Source organism: Lemur catta, chromosome 11, assembly GCF_020740605.2.
Source record: "Lemur catta isolate mLemCat1 chromosome 11, mLemCat1.pri, whole genome shotgun sequence".
Classification (NCBI taxonomy): domain Eukaryota; kingdom Metazoa; phylum Chordata; class Mammalia; order Primates; family Lemuridae; genus Lemur; species Lemur catta.
The window spans coordinates 72,620,038-72,638,267 of NC_059138.1; the positions used below are offsets into that span (position 1 = coordinate 72,620,038).

The window sequence follows — 18,230 nt, forward strand, 5'->3', positions numbered from 1 at the left end:
CACTGTACAAGCCTGACTGGGGACCAGTTTGAAAGCAGCATGGGTGTGTCTGCGAGGCACACCAGAATTATCAACTGGGCTTGTTTGTCGCAGCCCCAGTTTACCACCTTTCCCTGGAAGAACTTGGGGCTGTGTGTGACCCGGGAGGTGAACACAAATGCTTCTGACTTCTTTGCTTTTCAGTGCATTCCTGTGGTGTTTAGATGTTAAATAGTATAATCAGACTATGTTTCATTACTGTTGGGGAAGAAAGACACATTGTCTTTTGACACAGGTGTTATCTGGGTTCCTGTTCCTCCGAGAGCTTATTAAGCCTTGGCCAGGTTTTCTGCTAATCCCTGGGGTGTGGGGGGAGGGCTCGTGCGGTCTTTCTCTCTTTACCCTGGTGTCAGCCCTGACACAGACTCAGCCCCTTCCCTCATTGATGGAGAAATGCACGCCACAAAGTGACTTTACTGGGTTAGGGGAGGAGTCACCGTGTAGGGCGCCTGACCTGGGACATCCCTGCCCCTCATTCCCTCCCCCCTCGCTTTCCCTGAGCTCCAGTCTTTCCCTCTGTAACTGTGGCTGCTTCCTAGTTCCTTTCTTAGACTTAGAAATCCACATCCATCAAAGTACAGGGCAAAACAAAGGGCTTTGTATGGAGCCTACACTCCTTGGAAGATATAAACACACAGAAAGTTTTTTACCATACCGTAATATCTTCCCCTTCCTTACTGATACAGCAGCTCTTACTGTAGAGTGCCACTTGGAAGAGCTGGGGAGGAGGCGAGCTGTTCTGCTGTCCCCAAAGGTCGACACCTGGGCTGGGGTGGGCAGCATTACCATAGCTCTGGTTCTTGTTTTCGGATGATCAGACCCTGAGAAACTGAGCTCCTTCTGCCCAAACACACAGGAAAGTTTCTATTCTGGGAAACCGATTTAATGATTTACAATCAGGTGCAGACCGGAAACATTGAAAAACTGTGACCTCTGCTTTGAGAACTTTGCCAAACTGAGTATGTAGACAGACACATGTCAACTGCCCTTAGACTATGGTCAGTACTTCTGGCAAATAAGAGCTTAACCACAGTAACTTTGGCATTTCTCTCACTTTTTTTTTTTTTGAGACAGAGTCTTGCTCTGTCACCCAGGCTGGAGTGCAATGGTGTCATCCTAGCTCACTGCAACCTCAAACTCCTGGGCTCAAGCGATCCTCCTGCCTCAGCCTGCTGAGTAGCTGAGAATACAGGTGCGCCACCATGCCATGCATGGCTTATTTTTCTACTTTTCGCAGAGACAGGGTTTCACTCTTGCTCAGGCTGATTTTGAACTCTTGACCTTAAGTCATCTTCCACCTCAGCCTCCCAAAGTGCTAGGATTACAGGTGTGAGCCACCACACCCGGCCTTTCTCTCACTCTTAAAAGGACTTTCCGTATGACTTACCTTAGGCTTCTTGGATCAAGGCATTGGACAGCCATGAGTAAATGATCTGACGCTTGCAGGGAATGGCCCCAGTGTGTGTTTCACATGCGCGGGCTGCGTTTCAGAGCATATAGATTTAAAATATTCTGTTTCTCTGAATACTGTTATCCCATCTGACGAAAAAGATACTTGAAGAGAAAGTTTTTTTAAAGGAACAAATGCTCGGTGATCATGAGGAAGGCACCTCAGCATTGTTCGCATGGGGGAGGAGCCTGGAAAAGTCTAAGGCAGAGCGTGAACAGTGACAACTTCTGGCACAGTAGGAGTTGGGCACATGCCTCCGTGTTTGCTAATGTGATCTTTACAGCAGATCCATAAGGTAGGCTGTTATCCCCCTCTTAAGGAAACTGAAGCACACAGAGGTTAAATAATTTCCCTTGGCAAAGGGTAGAATGTGAATTCACAGCCAGGTGGTTTGCAGGTGAACAGTTATACCCCCTTTCCCAGGGATTGTGCCCTTCCTGTGCATTTTAGCGGGACACTCCTTGCTCAGAAGTGAAGTCTTTTGTGCCAGTTCTTCATATTTGAACTGATGTCATTTTGGGTAGATGTGAACTTGACAAGAAGATCCTACACAACTGCCCATGGTTCCTGTTCTTACAAGTAACTGAAACTGCTCCCCGTCAATGGGTTGTCAAGACACAGATAGCCAGGGTGCTGGCAAGTTTATTTCCAGTGTGTTGCAATGCTTTTCCTTTTTTAAAAGAGAATTTCTCACTCGGTTTAAAAGCAGAACATATCATGTTGAATTTTTTCTCTAATCTGCATACCTGTCCCCTTTCCTTATCTCAGCCCCAAGCTGTTCTCCAGGTGCTGAAGACAGCTCTCTGCGGCTGCCCTCTGTCCTCCATCATCCTAACATGTTCCCAGTTGAACCTCTAAAAACAGGCCTCACTTTCCAACTTCCCCAGTCTGCTGGGGACACCAGGCTTCTTCCAGTCATCCGGCCCGTGAGTCACCTTTGACGCCCTTTTCTCCATCATGCCTCGTGTCCAACTTCTTCCTGTTATTTATTTTAATAGTCTGTTTTTTAGAGCAGTTTCAGCAAAATTCAACAGAAAGTACAGAGTACTTAGCCCATTATCAACATGAACACCAGAGTGGTACATTTGTCACAGTTGAAGAACCTGCATGGACACATCAGTATCACCCAGAGTTTGCATTAGGGTTCATTCTTGGTGTTGCATGTTCTAAGGGTTTTGGCAAATGTGTAATGCCATGTATCCAGCATTGTCATGTCATACAGAATCGTTTCACTGCCTAGAAAACCTCGGCTCTGCTTCTTGTTTTCAAGTGTGCTTTTCCATTCCCGCTGCCCACCTGAGTCCAGGAGCTCTTCCCTTGGCTGGTGTCTTCCAGCAGTCCCCTGCTGGAGCTCATGGCCTGTAATTTCTCTCCCTGGCAAGCCATCCTCCCCCATCACAGACCCATCATCGTCATCATGTCAAGCCTCTACTTACCCCATCTCTGCCTTCCAACAGGATAGAAGTCCAGATTCCTCCTCTTATCCTTCAGGAACTTCCCCATCCTAAAATGCCCATCACAGCCTGTGACACTATGAGAGATAATATACAGATTTAGATATATTATAAATATATATAGGTGTTCACCCATGGTTCCTGGCTCATAACTCCTGTAGCTCTCATTACAATGTTGGGGCACTTTAGGCCTTGGGAACAGCCTCAGGAAACAGAATCTCTCTCTGAGCTTGTCCTGCCCTCTTTTCACCTGTTCGTTTTTCTCTCCACTGCTAATCTTCCCCCTCCTTTCCATAAAAAAATTCTCTGATCTACCTTGTCTGATTGGAGGTCATAAGACCCCTATTTTAGAAAGGATCCTGCTCTGTACCCTGGGAGAAGGAATGCTACAGAGCGGGGCCAAGAAGAATCTGTACAGATAGCCCTCGCTGGGCTTCCCCTGCTCAGTCTGTTAGTATTGGATCGTACCGTTTTTGTCCAATCACGTTTTTACATGGTTGTCAGTGATGACTATCCAGTGAAATCTCCATAAAAAGTCCAAGAGGATGGAGTATGGAAAACTTCTGGATAGCTGAACATGTGCAGATTCTTGGAGGGTGGCATGGAAGCTCCATGTCCCTTCCCCAGTGCCTCACCCTATACATCTCTGTATCTGCATTCTTTGTAATATGCTTTGTATAAACCAGTAAACAGGTTTCCCTGAGTTCTGTGAGCTGCTCTAGCAAATTATTCAAACCCAAGGGAGGTGTCATGGGACCCCTGATTTATAGCCCATTGGTTAGAAGCACGGGAAAAACAACTGGGGCTTTGCAATTGGCAACAGAAGCAGGGGCAGTCTTGTGGGACTGAGCCTCAACCTGTGGGTTCTGACATTATCTCCAGGTAGATAGTGTCAGAATTGAAATGGGGGACACCCAGCTGGTGTCTGTTGTAGAATTGATTGCTTGCTTGTTGGCTGGGAGAAATCCCCACACATCTGGTCACAGAAATCTTCTGTGTTGATTGTTGTTGAGTAAGAGAATAGCAAAAAATGCTTAGCGCTTGAATTTTTCCACTCAGCCCTTCCAGATAGACCTCCTTGCCAACACAGGCCCTCCACTCCTGGGGTGCTCGTCCCCTCACTTTTCCCGAAAGCATTACTGCTTCTTAGTCATCGCAGGCTGGTCCTGTTTGCTCTGCTTGTCCTAATGTGATAGCAAGACCTGGCCAAGCCCTTCTCTAAGAAGCCCTCCTTCTGGAAGGGAGCCCTGTTATCAGTTAGTTTCTTCAGGCACATACCATGAGCATTGCATTACAAGTGAGCTGTTTTGTATCTATGTCTTGACATCTTTAGGTCTTAGGACTCAAGGACTGTTTGTTAAAAAAAATATCCCTCCGGCGTGGTGGCTCCTCTGCAATCCCAGCACTTAGGGAGGCCAGGATGGAGGTCGGAGGATCACTTGAGGCTAGGAGCTCGAGACCAGCCTCGGCAACATAATGAGATCCTGCCTCTACAAAAATAAGAAAAATCAGCCAGGCATGGTGGCATGTGTCTGCAGTCCCAGCTACTTGGAGGCTGAGGCAGGAGGATAATGACCCAGGAGTCCAAGGCTGCAGTGAGCTATGATTGTGACACTGTACTCCAGCTGAGTGACACAGACACACCTTGTTTTAAAAAAAACATCCCTTGCCAGGGCCAAACCTAGAACTATCACACAACAGGCTCTCAGTGATTACTTATTGGATTGACTTGTCGTTGTGGCCCTTTGTAACTAATGACCCTAAACAGGTCCACACTTCTCTCAGTTTTACCTCCTATTTGAATACGAGAAAGTCTTTTTCAGGTGTCTGGCTGTTGGCTTTTCCCAGGTTCATATACAGGCAGAACTCTGCCCTTGCCCCACATCCCTAAAGCATTTTGAACCATGGACGACGCAATTTATTGGTTGGTCTTCTTCACTCATCCTATCTTTTTAAATTTTGTTGTATTTTATTTTTTTTTAGAGACAGGATCTTACTCTGATGCCCAGAGTGGAGTGCAGTGGTGTGATCATAGCTCACTGCAACTTTGAACTCCTGGGCTCAAGCAATCCTACTGCCTTAGTCTCCCAAATGACTGGGACTATAAGTGTGAGCGGCCTTCATTGCTATCTTCTAAGCATTTATTTCTAAGGAGGAAGATTGGATGCCCTGTTAGATGTAGGGGGTACCGTCTGATAAGGGTGAGGGCTCTTCTGAGTCTGTCTACTTGGGTCTGAATCATGGCTTCTTCACTCACCAGTTACATGACCTTGGGTACCTTTTCCTTTTCCCTCTTTGTAAAATTGGAGTAATCATGATACCTGGCCTGTGGGGCTGTCATGAGGACTACATGGGATAATTCGTGTTGCAAGCTCTGCACAGTGTCTGGCACATAGTAAACAATCACTTTTTTTTCGGTCTGGTTGCTGTTTTGGCTTTTTAATGGCATAATTTTAACATAATTCCCCAATCTCACCCTCAACAGTCCAGAGGAGTTAGGTAGGAAGGAGAGAAAACAATAGGGGAAGACACGTGGTGTTTAAGGCATTGCACTCTGGGCTGTCGCTGACCAAACGCTTTCTTTCCTCACAGGATGAGTGACTAAGTGAGTGGGCTCATGAGTGGGTTGGCAGGAGGCAGGGTATGTTGTTCTTAAGCCAGTCCTTGTCACCCCAGGTGGCAGGGCTGCTCAGAAACTTGATGGTGATGAAGTGGAGAACATTAACTGGAACTAGTTCAATCAAATTTAATTTACCCCATATTTATTAGGCACTGATGGTATGCCAGGCACTGCCCTAAGGGCTAGGGTTTTAAAGCATAAATAATTAGGACAAAGTCCCTGCCCTCACAGGACTTTTGAGAGGACAGGCAATACACAAGAAAATAGATTAATGGATAAATAAGAAAATAATACTGACTGTGACCAAAGCCTTAGGAGAAAATCAAAGGATAGAGCATTAGGAGCATTGCTGGGGAGTCTGCGTCAGTGGATGGTCAGGGATGGCTTCTCTAAACCAAGACCTGAAGCATGGGAGGGAGCCGGGGTTGGGTGGAACTGGCCTGGTTAGTGCGAATGGAAGAGAATGGACGAGCTCGAAAGAATTAAACAAAGGGGCTGGTTGGAGAACCCAAGGGATGGTGTGGTTTGTGGGGATTGCACAAGTACAGACCCTACCCTCTGAACAGTGGATATTTTTCCCATCGTCAGCACACTTGAGGGGGCATGCAGTGTGCTCCCGGTGTGGGGCCGTTGTGGTGGGGGGTGTCTTGGGGTATGTGTGACTTGCAAAGAGCTGTGATTTGGATACACCTTGCTTTCTCCACTTCCCCAGTTGAGAAGCGCTCGCTGCTCCTCACAATGCACTCAGAATTGCGGCGCATCTGGAAACGTTCTTTTACTTTTCAATTGAAAGGTTATATATACAGCCACACTTTAGGAACATGGAATTCTGTCAATTGATGAGAACATTGGCGTGGACCTTTGAGGATGAGTCACTGTTTAATTGGATCACTGTTGGTGGCCCACTTAAATAAACACTGTTTTTGAATAGAAAGTTATTATTCGTATTCTTTTGAAGTTATTTGGAAAAGACTTTGGAGATGTCCTCTAAGATTTTAATGCATGGGGTGTTGTCCTTTTGTTGAGAGAGGCAGTAGAGGGGAGAGGAGAGACTTCTGGCATTCGGGAGTCCTGAGTTTGTGTCTGTACTGTGTGGTGTGGCTTTGGGCAGTAATTTAACCTCTCTGGTAACATGGGACAAATAAATCTTGCACTGGCTGCCTTGCCAACTGTTGTGGGACAGTGCTTTATAAACTATAGAATATCAGAAAATAAAAATTACTTTAAAAAATTGAATTTAGTTTTCATACATTATGACCAATAGCACATTATGGCCAGGATATAATTCATGACCATAGAACTGAACTTTTCACTGTTCACAGATGACAGGTCTCTAGAAGAATCTGAAGGAGAATATTTTTATAACTTTGGGGTAGAAATGGTCTTTGTAAATGTGCAAAACCTAGAAGCCATAAAGAAAAGCTTGATAAAATTCATTACCTAAAAAAAAAAAAGAAAAAAATGGCATAGCAAAACCACCATAAGCAAAACAAAAGAGATTACAAACCAGAAAAATATATTTGCACTGAATGTTATGTATTATGTATTCATTTCCCTAACTAATACAAAAAAGAACTCCTACAAATCAGTAAGGAAAAGAACAAGTATTCTACAGGAAATCTGACCAAAGAATATGAACAAACAATTTGTATAAAAGGAATTAGTGGCTCCTAAACACATGAAAAATGCTGGACCTCATGCATAATTGAAAAAAAATACCAATTAAATCACACTGAAAGATGCCACTTTTTGCCTATCTGGGATTGGCAAAGATAAAACCTTTTTGAAAACTAATCATGTTTGGGAAGATATGGGAAAGTAACTCACTTATATATATATGTTTGGTGAATATATATATTCGTTCCCTGCAGAGGGCACCTACTAATATCTGTCAGAGTTAATAATTCACATGATCTTGCTCAATCCAGAAATTGTCACTTATAGAAATTTATCCTTCAGATATACTCAACACGAGTATTCACTGAGTGCTGTTTATAATAATACTTGAGTGTCTGTCAGTGGGGGCTGGTGAAATGAAGTATGGTACATCCACACAGTAGAATAGTATGCAGCCACAAAAAGAGAACAAGCCTAACTAGAAAATCATTTAGCAGGTCCCTGATGTTTTTTTTTAAAATTTACTTTATTGCGTTAAGAACACTTAACAGGAGATCTACCCCCTTAACAAATTTTCAGTGTATAATACAGTACTGTTAGCTATAGGTACAGTGTTGTGCAGAAGATCTCTAGAACCTCATCTAGCAGATACCTAATCTTGTTAGAACCTGGAAACTGAAGTCTTCTCTTCCCAAGGCTATTGCTTCGCTTCACCCTATGCGCCTCTCTTGGCGAAGAGTTTGCTTAACTGAGATTTTCATGATTGTTTTGCCAGCATGGGCGGACCTGCTATATCTGGGACTCTCTGAAAAGAATATTCAGAGGATTTATGAGGCTGTAAAGTCTTCATGTTAACAAACGGTTAAATAATTTAGGCATTAGACGAATTTCGGGCTCTGCCAAACCAGTGTGACAAAGTCTGTCTTTTTCTTGAACATTCATGTTAACAAAACCCCACCTCTTATCTTCACATTCTCCTCTTAAAAGATCATTGCCCCCTGTGACATAAAAATAAAACACATTGTGAAGTCAATCCTGTCATCAGACTGATAATCAAATCCTGAGTTCATTAAGAATCTGAATTTCTAAGAGGTAGCAGATACCCTTTTCTTTTAAAAAAAGTTACTCCTTTTTGTTTTGCTAGACCGAAACGGCTTGTGGATGGCTATGTTTTCAAAGGGTAGTCCATTCTCATATAGGACTTAATGCTTCTACTGGCTCAACATTTTTATATATATGGGTCCTGTGTGGCTTGTTTAAAATATATTGCTCTAAAACCCTTGGGCTTTTCCTTGTGACATTGACTTGTTGTGAGGAAGTGCTGAGATTTAGTAACTATTTTTGTAGTATATAGTTTCCTTTATTTCCAGTGGCCTTCAGTTTTGAAGTTGAAAGTGTGAACCGCATGTGATTCTACTTAAAGTATTTTAAGAAGAAAAAAATCTGAGGGAGGGAATAGAAAGTAGATTAAAATAGCAGGAAGAATAATCAAAATAGAAAAAGCCATATTTGTGAAAAGAGTCAACCGAAATGCTTGGGAAAATGGATTCAGACAAAACTTGTTAATTGGGTTGATCAGGAGTAAATAATAAATCTGTGTGTTTGGGAGCTCAGAAAGCCCTATAGATTCAATCATGGGAATATTTGTTTATATGAGTTCAGAACCTAGGAACAAAGGCCTTCTTCTAGATAATGCCATTATCACACCAGGAAATTAAATTTTATACATCATCTAATAAACATGTCCATATTAAAATATCCTCATTTCTCCCCATAATGTCATTATAGCTTTTTAAAAATCACAAAATACTCAGTAACATTTTTAAATTGCAGGATAGCTAATATAATACAAAATCAAATGAGTTTATATTTTCTATTAGGAAAGCAACTTTAAAAGAGGTGTTTTCTTTTACATAAATGGAATTGAGGCTGCCAAATTTGAGATTTTGATCCTTATGTCAAATTTATATTTAAGAATATATTTTTACACCTTATTTGCTTAATATTCTACCTAGAGTTAAAAAATAGAATCTGATTTTATCCCACGGATGGTAGTTTTGGATTCTTGATCTACCTTAAGAAGTAAATTGGATTGGGATCACATGATTTCAGACCTGAAAGTAACCCAAGATTTTCCAGATACCCAGGGTATGGATGGGAACAATGAATCATGGATATAATTACATTATTTTTTCACCTTGATGGGTTTGCCTTATATTAAGTGGCCAGAGGGAAAGAAAGCCCTTGTTCCTTAACTCTTGTAGCCTTTGGACACCCATGTTCCCTGGGCTTGTTCCAGTGGGGGAAAAAAATGACAAACCCCTAGTTATTTTCTTTTTTTTTTGTTTTTTCCCAAACCTAATAGTAATCATGAACAGCAGTTATTATGTGCTTGTTATGAGCTAGGCTTTAGTCTAGGTTTTTTTCATGTATTAACTTGCTTGTCTCACACAATAACCATATAGAATTAGGCTCTGTTGTCAATCACTGTTTTACAGGTGAGGATACTGAGGCACACAGAGGGTTAACAGGCGGCCCAGGGTCACTTAGCAGGATTTGAGCCCAGGTGGAGTGACTCCGGAGGTGGTGGCTAAGCCCATCGCTCATATTGCCCTCCTTCAAATGTGCAGGTGCTGCTGTGTCTCACCACTGTGAGGTTTTGTGTTTTGAGATTCTCTTCCAGTCCCCAAGAACACCTTTGCCTCAGCATCCTCTTGCACATGTGGATAAACACGGGGCAGCCTGTGCTTCCTTATTGCAGTGTCCTAAGTGGCTAGGTACTTCTGAACACTGTTTTTCTCTGTTTATTCAATCAGTGTAAATGTGTATGGAGAACCGATTACATGCTTGATACTATAATAGGAGCTAGAGATCTTCAATAAACAAGAACAATGAGTAACTGTGTTGTCCAGAGCTTAACAATTTGATGAGGAGTTAGATGTTAATTCAATATTTACCTGAATAAGGGTAATGATATTTTTATTCAGAGAATAATCTTTTATTCTTATGATCAGAGGTACAGAGGAGGGTGATAGTACAAGGGAAGTCTATCCAGGGGTATTTGACCTTGTTGGAAGGAGTTAGGGCAAGCTCTCCTGGGTTAGTGAGATTGTAACCCATCTGAAAAGCGAGTATTGTTAACTAGTGACAGGTGAGTTTGAATTTCAGCATTGCCCTTGAGCAAGTTGGTGACCTTGTAGTGATGACCTTGAACAAATGCCTTCATCTCTTTAGTATCTTCAGTTTGTAAAATGGGTGATTGTGAGAATTAAATGAGGCAGTGCACATAACATACTCAGAACCGGGCTGACACATAGTCATGAATGGTAGCTGTTTTTATTACAATTTGTGTTTTCTGATCATTTTACAGGACACTTTAAAAAGACACTTATTTAAATCTTCTCTTATTCTGTAGTAAGATTCCCTAAATACCTGGGAATAATTAATATGGAAAATGGGAGCCTGAAGGGAGGTGTACTGATTGTCTTCAAATAGACCAAGTGTCCTCAGCATCTAAGATGTGGGAAAGGCCCTTATGGAGCCATTGGTGTTAAGTCACATTCAGAATGGGGCTTTCTTGGAAGCACTTATAATATACTGTAATATACTAGAATTTTAAGATGCAAGTGTTATTGGATCACATCTTCTGTATTTCCTATGGCAGTCAGTCATGAATAGCAAGGCTAATGCATGTTTTCTGTACTAGTACCATACTCCATTTGCCCCGTGATTTTTGCTGCAGTATCTGCAGTTATGTATGGCTATTTCTTATAGTTAAATGTGCAGGATCCCTGTGCATCCTTTCAGAAAGGCAAGTCTTGCTTTTCTCTCTCTAATTTGTAGAGATGTATGTGTATATGCAAATATCCAATCTAGCTTTTTATTGGAATCATATAGTTTTCTTTATCCATTGTCCTTACATTTTGAAGAAAAAGGTACCAAGAGTTCAGCCAGTGGTCATACATCATTTTTATTGCATACTTGCTAAGAGCTTTAAGTACATTATTTGATTTAATCCTTATAAGCAACCCTATGAAATAGGCACTATTAAGATCCCTTTTTTTCCACATGAGAACACTGAAGCTCAGAGAGATTAAGTAACTTGTCCGAGGTCACAAAGCCATGAGTGGCATAACTGGAATTTGAACGAAGATGTGAATGACTCTAAATCTGAGCTCTAAACACTTTGATATTGCCTTTCAAGTTTGTTATTGAAGATGATCAAACCCCTGTGTCAGTGTAGCAAGGGAGGTATGTGGCAAGAGGATTATTATTCTTTCATGGTCATGAGAGTGGCTTATGAAAAGTGTGAGGTCAGAGGCCTCTAAAGATATGAAGCTTATTGAATTTAGATTTAGTTACCTAATCAGTAGAAGTGGATACTGTAGCAATGTCTTTCTGGATTGTTATTTACCTGATTGCTATAAGCTTTGGTTTTACAGTACAGACCTTAAGAAACTCTAGTGTATATTAACCGAAGATTAAATATGCTCATGAAATATTAGGAATTTATATTTAAAATAGCACTTTTATTTATTCTTCATTCTTACTATTTCTGTACTTCATTTCCTATGTTAACAGCTTTACCATTTTCAGGTCAACTGTTGTTCGTTGCCTTAAATCCATTTGGGAACTCCTTCAAATCCATTTGGAAGCTAGGCGAGGATAAATTGCAAATAAATGGTATATTCAGAGATGGAAGTAGGCAGTATGGGTGGAGTTGGAAATACTGTCAATGAGACCTAAGGCCAGCTGAGCTTTGGCTGTTAGCACCTGACTCCACCACTGACTGGTATTGGGCTGGGCTTAGCTCGCTTCTAAACCACCGGGATTTGCTCCACGCTTCTTATTTTGTTTTTCTTCTAATGTGAATCCTGCTTCAAAAAATAAGTGTGGATTTTGACTTATCAGAACTAAATAAAAATACAACCTGATATGCCAACTAAGGCAGGGAGAAATGTCAAAAGCCACTAGAAAGAGGAAGTCAACTGGTCACTTCCCCAGGACATGTTTCCTTTCCTAATAATTGGTTTTTCCTGATTGAGCAAAAGAGGAACAAAAATGATTGTGGGAGCTCTTGTTTATTTCCTATATTTAAATGTATATGTTATTTGTATTTATATATTTGTTTATATTTTTAAGTCACAAAAGTAATACAGTTTTTGAAAAAGTTATTAATCAAGGAATGTACAAAGTAAAAAAAGTCAAAATTCCCCCTCCTCCCAGTTCTATTCACTTTGGCATATATCCTTCTGGAATCTTTTTTTTTTTTTTTGAGAAAGACTCTCACTCTGTTGCCCAGGCTAGAGTGCCGTGGTGTCAGCCTAGCTCACAGCAACCTCAAACTCCTGGGCTTAAGCAATCCTACTGCCTCAGCCTCCCGGGTAGCTGGGACTACAGGCATGTGCTAGCATGCCCGGCTAATTTTTTCTATATATATTTTAGTTGGCCAGATAATTTCTTTCTATTTTTTAGTAGAGACGGAGTCTCGCTCTTGCTCAGGCTGGTCTCGAACTCCTGACCTTGAGCGATCCACCGGCCTCGGCCTCCCAGAGTGCTAGGATTACAGGCGGGAGCCACCTTGCTGGGCCTGGAATCTTTTTCTGTGCATTTCTAAGCATAGAAATATGTAGACACTTAACAGAATCACACTACGTATTGTTTGTTGATTTGCTGTTTCCACTTTGTGCGTCATGGACATCTCCCCACCTCAGCACTTGCAGATTTACCTCTATCTTTTGAGCTATTAGGTATTCCATGAATCCGTCATAGTTTATTTAATCATTTCCTTACTAATGGGCATTTGAGTGGCCTCAGCCTGTCCAGTTATAAACTTGGCTCCGTGAGCAGCCTTGCACTGGTGGCTTTGCCTCAGGGTGCGAGTCTTTCTGCAGGATACCTTCCTAGAAGTAGGGATGCTGAGTCGAAGGGTGTGTGAGCTCTAGACTTCAGGGTCAGGATGCTCACATCTGAATAATGGCGGAAGCCTGAACGGTGGCCCGTCCCCTGTGGAATCACACCTCTGTGTCCGTTTTCTGTTTCTGTGAGGCAGGCAGAGCGGCATGGAGCTCAGAGCCCCGTTCCTAGGCAGAATTACTGCATGGGGATGATGATCCCCAACTTTCTCATCCTTTTCGAACTTACGAATTTAAACCTTGAATCTTGCTTCAATCCAGATGAACAGAGAACTCCAATATGTCAAGTCTGCTCCTGGTTTTCTTTCCCCCTCCCCGAGGGCATTTGTTTTCCTTCTTGGTATTTTGTTAATCTTTGGACTTTGGATTGCTGACAAGATCACAAGATCGGCTTTCATTGAAGATTCCTGCTGGCTTTGTTTAATTTTGCCAGTTTTGTGACTCTTTCCCACTGAGCCCTTTCCTGGCCATCCTACCATGGCCATGAGTTCCTTTCCGGGTGTACTGCAGACCCTCCACGTAATGAATTTAGCATTGACAGCATTCTGAGGTTTTATTGAGGCTGGAAATGAATCATGTACCAGGAGGGAGGGAGTGAGCCCTGCTGACCACATGACTTCATTGTCTTCTCCTTAAAAGACTGAACACATCGCTATTTTTTTTCGGTTATATTTTACCAAATGGTTATTGGGCTCTGACATGTTTTAGGCCAGGGGCAAGGGTTACCCTTCGTGAGATGCGTTGCTCGTGCCAATCTCCCTTGCCTTCATTCCCCAGGTCCCAACCATCCTCCCCACCATGGCAGACATCACTAAATGATTGATCCCTTTTCTAGTGAGCCAGACAGGCCCTCAGGATCTTTCTTAGCACTCCAGGCAGGCAGCCAGTCCTACCAGATTGGAGTTGGTACCACTAGGGTCCAGGAAAACCCTTTCACAGTGCACACTTGAGAAGGGTTTTGGGGAATGCCGAGATGAGTGGTACCCAGATTTGTGGAAATCTTGGATTGCCTAAATTTAAAAAAGAAGGTTGAAACTCTTGCACAGGATTGGTAACTTTTTGGTTTTTATGTAAAGGTCGTAAATACCATCCAAACCTATCAGATGCACTCCTTGTCATTTTATAAAAGAAAGAATATTTTGGCATCCCCCAAATAGGAAAGACATAATCTCAGAATAAAGGGGGGTCTTTAAAATTGACAGCTTTTCGCTTTATAAAAAAGTTCAAAGCATCATTTTTCTTATTCCCATTTTGCTGTGGACCTTTAGAAATTTGATCATGGACCTAAGTACCATTTAGGAACCTCTATCATCTACCTCAGACTGCTAAAGGTTTTTTCCTTTATGTTTTTGGGGGTCTTAAAAAGCAAAAATTCAATTCCTTGAATCCAGATGATATTGCTTATTGGTGTTGACGATGTGTACTCAGATGAACATTTTATTTTATTATTTACACTTAATAGTACTAATTGGTCATTTTGCAGAATAAACGAAAAGGTTTTATGATACTTTGAGGATGGAATAAGGATCTGTTCTCATAGGGACTCTCTTGTCCAGTGTTGGCTCATCCGTCTGCAGGTACTTGTTGCCCATGTACGATTATGTGCTGGGCACTTGAGTGCCACAGTGAACAAGCCAGAGTCTCTGCCCTCTTGGAGCTCACAGTACAGGAAAAATACATAAAAACAGATAAATAACATAGATTCAGATCGTGTTAAGTGCTATCAGTAAAATAAAACAGTGTGATCCGAAAGAGAGTGACTTAGGGGAGAAAACTTTGGTTAAGGTACTGCAGCAAAGATAACTTTGAAGACATATGAGCTGAGGACACAGCCAGAAAAAAATCTAGGGAAAAACCTTCCAAAAAGAGGGAATAGTAAGTGCAGAGGCCCTGGGATGAGAATGAACTTGGCATGTGTGAGGGACAGTGAGCTAACTGAGATAACTGATTATCTAGAAACATGGAATGATATTTTTGTTGTAATGAGAATTGAAGAAAATAAAATGGGGGCTTGTAAAAACACAATTGTAAGGATAGAACATATGCATGTTGAGAAAAAGACTATGAGGAAATAAACCAAAATTGTGATAATGATTGCTTATGGTGATGATCTTTGGGTAGGGTAACCAGAAATAATTTGTGGTCTGAATCATGACACTTTTGAGCACCCTTCAAGTGTCTGTGAGGGGAAGGGGAGTGCTGTTGCACGGTGGCAGGTGAGAACCAGGACTGCCCTGAGCAACCCAGTCTATGTGGTGACCCTTGTCATTGGCGACATTTTTACTTTCCTGTTTTTCAAACTTCCTGAATTATATTATTTTAAAATTAATTCAAATTTAAAAATATGTAAAAAGAATGATCTTGCTTTAGAATATTTACTTTCAGAGATCAGAGAACATGTCTATGACTCTTTCACTCAGCACTTAAGTGTCTTCTGCTTCTTGATGCGGTGGGAATGCCCATGGGGACGCTGGTCTCAGAGGATGGCTTTAATCAAGCAGAGAGGCTTTGAAGCCGTGATAATTCCCTCCCACCCCAGATTCCCATGAAGTAAGGAACTAGAATAGCACTTGCACAGACTCCACCATGACTTTTTCCTGTAACCGATAAGATTAGGATCTTAGTAGGTTCAAAATGACCCAAAGGCTTGTTTAGATTACTGGGCAGGCCTGTTCTCTTTTGCCTTTCCCAAAGCAATATTAAAGTTAAAGTTTAGTTTTCAGGATCAGCCTTTTAATTTTTTTTTTGTACTAAAGTTTGCTGAATATAGTTATATTTGATGGACTTGTATGTGGCTTCATAGTAGTGGGGCATACAAATGACAATTTAATTGGCTCACATTTGAAGTACTGTGACACAAAGTTAGAGATTTGAGAAAATATGTTATAAGTAGTCTTTTAAAACTAAAACTGTATTAAAAATAAGTGCCACGGGTTTCAGGCCCATCAAAGCTGGAAAAAAAAAGAAAAAAAAAGAAAAACAAATGCCAAGGGGTCAGGGTGCTGATACTTATCTCTGTGGACTGTGGGCAGTTGTGCCATTCAGTTGATGGTAAGACCTTGGACACATCAGTTATTCCTTTGCTTTTTAGCTTTTCCACTTTCAAATATGAGAGAACTAGATACTTTGGTTAAGAAAAGAGACTGAACACTCTCCTCTAAGTGTTCACTACCTTGTGAAAGAGGGAGGCACTTTAAATATCAAACAAGACAGGCATGTGGGCCCAGGTGTGGTGGCTCACACCTGTAGTCCCAGCACTCTGAGAGGCCAAGGTGGGAGATTGCTTGAGGCCAGGAGTTCAAGACCAGCCTGGGTAATATAGTGAGACCCTATCTCTACAAAAATAATAATATAAAAAATTAACCAGGTGTAGTGGTATGTACCTGTAGTCTTAGCTACTTGGGAGGCTGAGACTGGAGGATTCCTTGAGCCGAGGAGTTTGAGACTGCAGTGAGGTGTGATTGCACCACCATACTCCAGCCTGGATGACAGAGCAAGATCCTGTATCCAACAACAGAAAAAGACAGGCATATGGCCCTGGACCAGGGGGCAGGAGGCCTTGTGTCTGATCCCCTCATTTCTTTGGAGTCTCCTTTTCCACCATCCCCTTGATCCAGGCACAATGAATCACCTTCACCTCCTGTCCACAAACATGACTTTCACCTTCTTGCCTCCCTGCATGAAGTTATATTGTACTTTGCACCTGGAATGCCCCTCTCCCATCGGACCTCCTTCAATAAGGCAATAAAACATAAGGTTACAGGGATGGCCAACAAGGACACCAGAGCAAGACTGCCTGGGTTCAAGTTCCAATTCTGTTGCTTAGTAGCAATACGACCTTTGACAAATTACCATTAACTTTAATATGCTTCTGTTTTCTTTTCTTTTTTTTTCAGTTGGCATATTTTAATTTAAGTTAAATTAAATTAATTTCTTTTTTATTTCAGAGTATTACAGGGGTACAAATGCTTTGGTTACCTATATTGCCGTTGCACTGCCCGAGTCAGAGCTACAAGCGTGCCCAACCCCCAGATGTCATGCACTGCACCTGATGGGTGTGAATTTGCCCATACTCTCTTTCCCCCCTCCCACCTGCCCAACACCCGATGAATGTTACTTCCATATGTGCACATAAATGTTGATCAGTTAGTACCTATTTAATGATGAGTACATGTGGTGCTATTTTTTCTCTTCTTGTGATACTTTACTTAGAAGAATGGGCTCCCGTTCCATCCAGGATAATACAAGAAGTAGTTCATCATTTATTTTTGTGGCTGAGTAGTAGTCCATGGTATACATATACCACATTTTGTTATTAATAATCCACTTATGTATTGATGGGCACTTGGTTGTTTCTACATCTTTGCAATTGTGAATTGTGAATTGTGCTGCTATAAACATTCGAGTGCAGATGTTTTTATTATAGAATGTCTTTTTTTCCTTTGGGTAGATGCCCAGTAGTGGGATTGTTGGATCAAATGGTAGTTCTACCTTTAATTCTTTGTGCCTCTGTTTTCTTAACTGTGAAAGGGGAATAATGTTAGTACCTACCATTTTTATAAGCACATATATAGCGTGCTTAGAACAAACAGTGACTGTCCATCAGAAGCACTCTCCGTGTGTTAATTATCTTTTGAAATGTGACCTTTCCAGTAAGCCTATGTCCGCTAACCAGCATGGGTTGTGTGTTGGATGACCTGGGCAGTTATCCAACTTCTTTGAATATCAGTGTCCCCATCTAAAGTGCAATATATCATGTGGCTGCTGGGTGAGCTGCGTGGGAGACTGTGTGAAGTACCTGGTTTAGTACTTGCCAGCTGGAAGACACTCAGCAGGTGTTAGTTTCTGTCCTCCTCCTCCTCATGTAACACATGCTTTATCGCCTGATGCCTTGTACCTGCTTGGTTCCGTCTTCTCCATTAGGCTGTATATGCCTTAGCTTTCTTTGTCTCTGTACAACATGCATTTTTTTCTTTTGTTTATTTATTCATTGATATCCTCACTCATTTGCTCACTCATTTTATTCATTCATGCAATTCTTTTTCTCGTTTATTCAAAAATCATTTACGGAGCTCTTGTGTATGTTGGACCCTACCCATGGAATCTGCCATTACTCCAGCTAGAGTCCAGAAGAG

The 18,230-nt window shown here is 41.7% G+C and overlaps 1 protein-coding gene across 6 annotated transcripts in view; it reads left to right on the forward strand.

The window, feature by feature from the left end:
* The window catches only part of SNX10 (sorting nexin 10), a 69,954-nt gene that overhangs the window by 8,437 nt on the left and 43,287 nt on the right, over positions 1-18,230 (forward strand). The window lies entirely within an intron of this gene.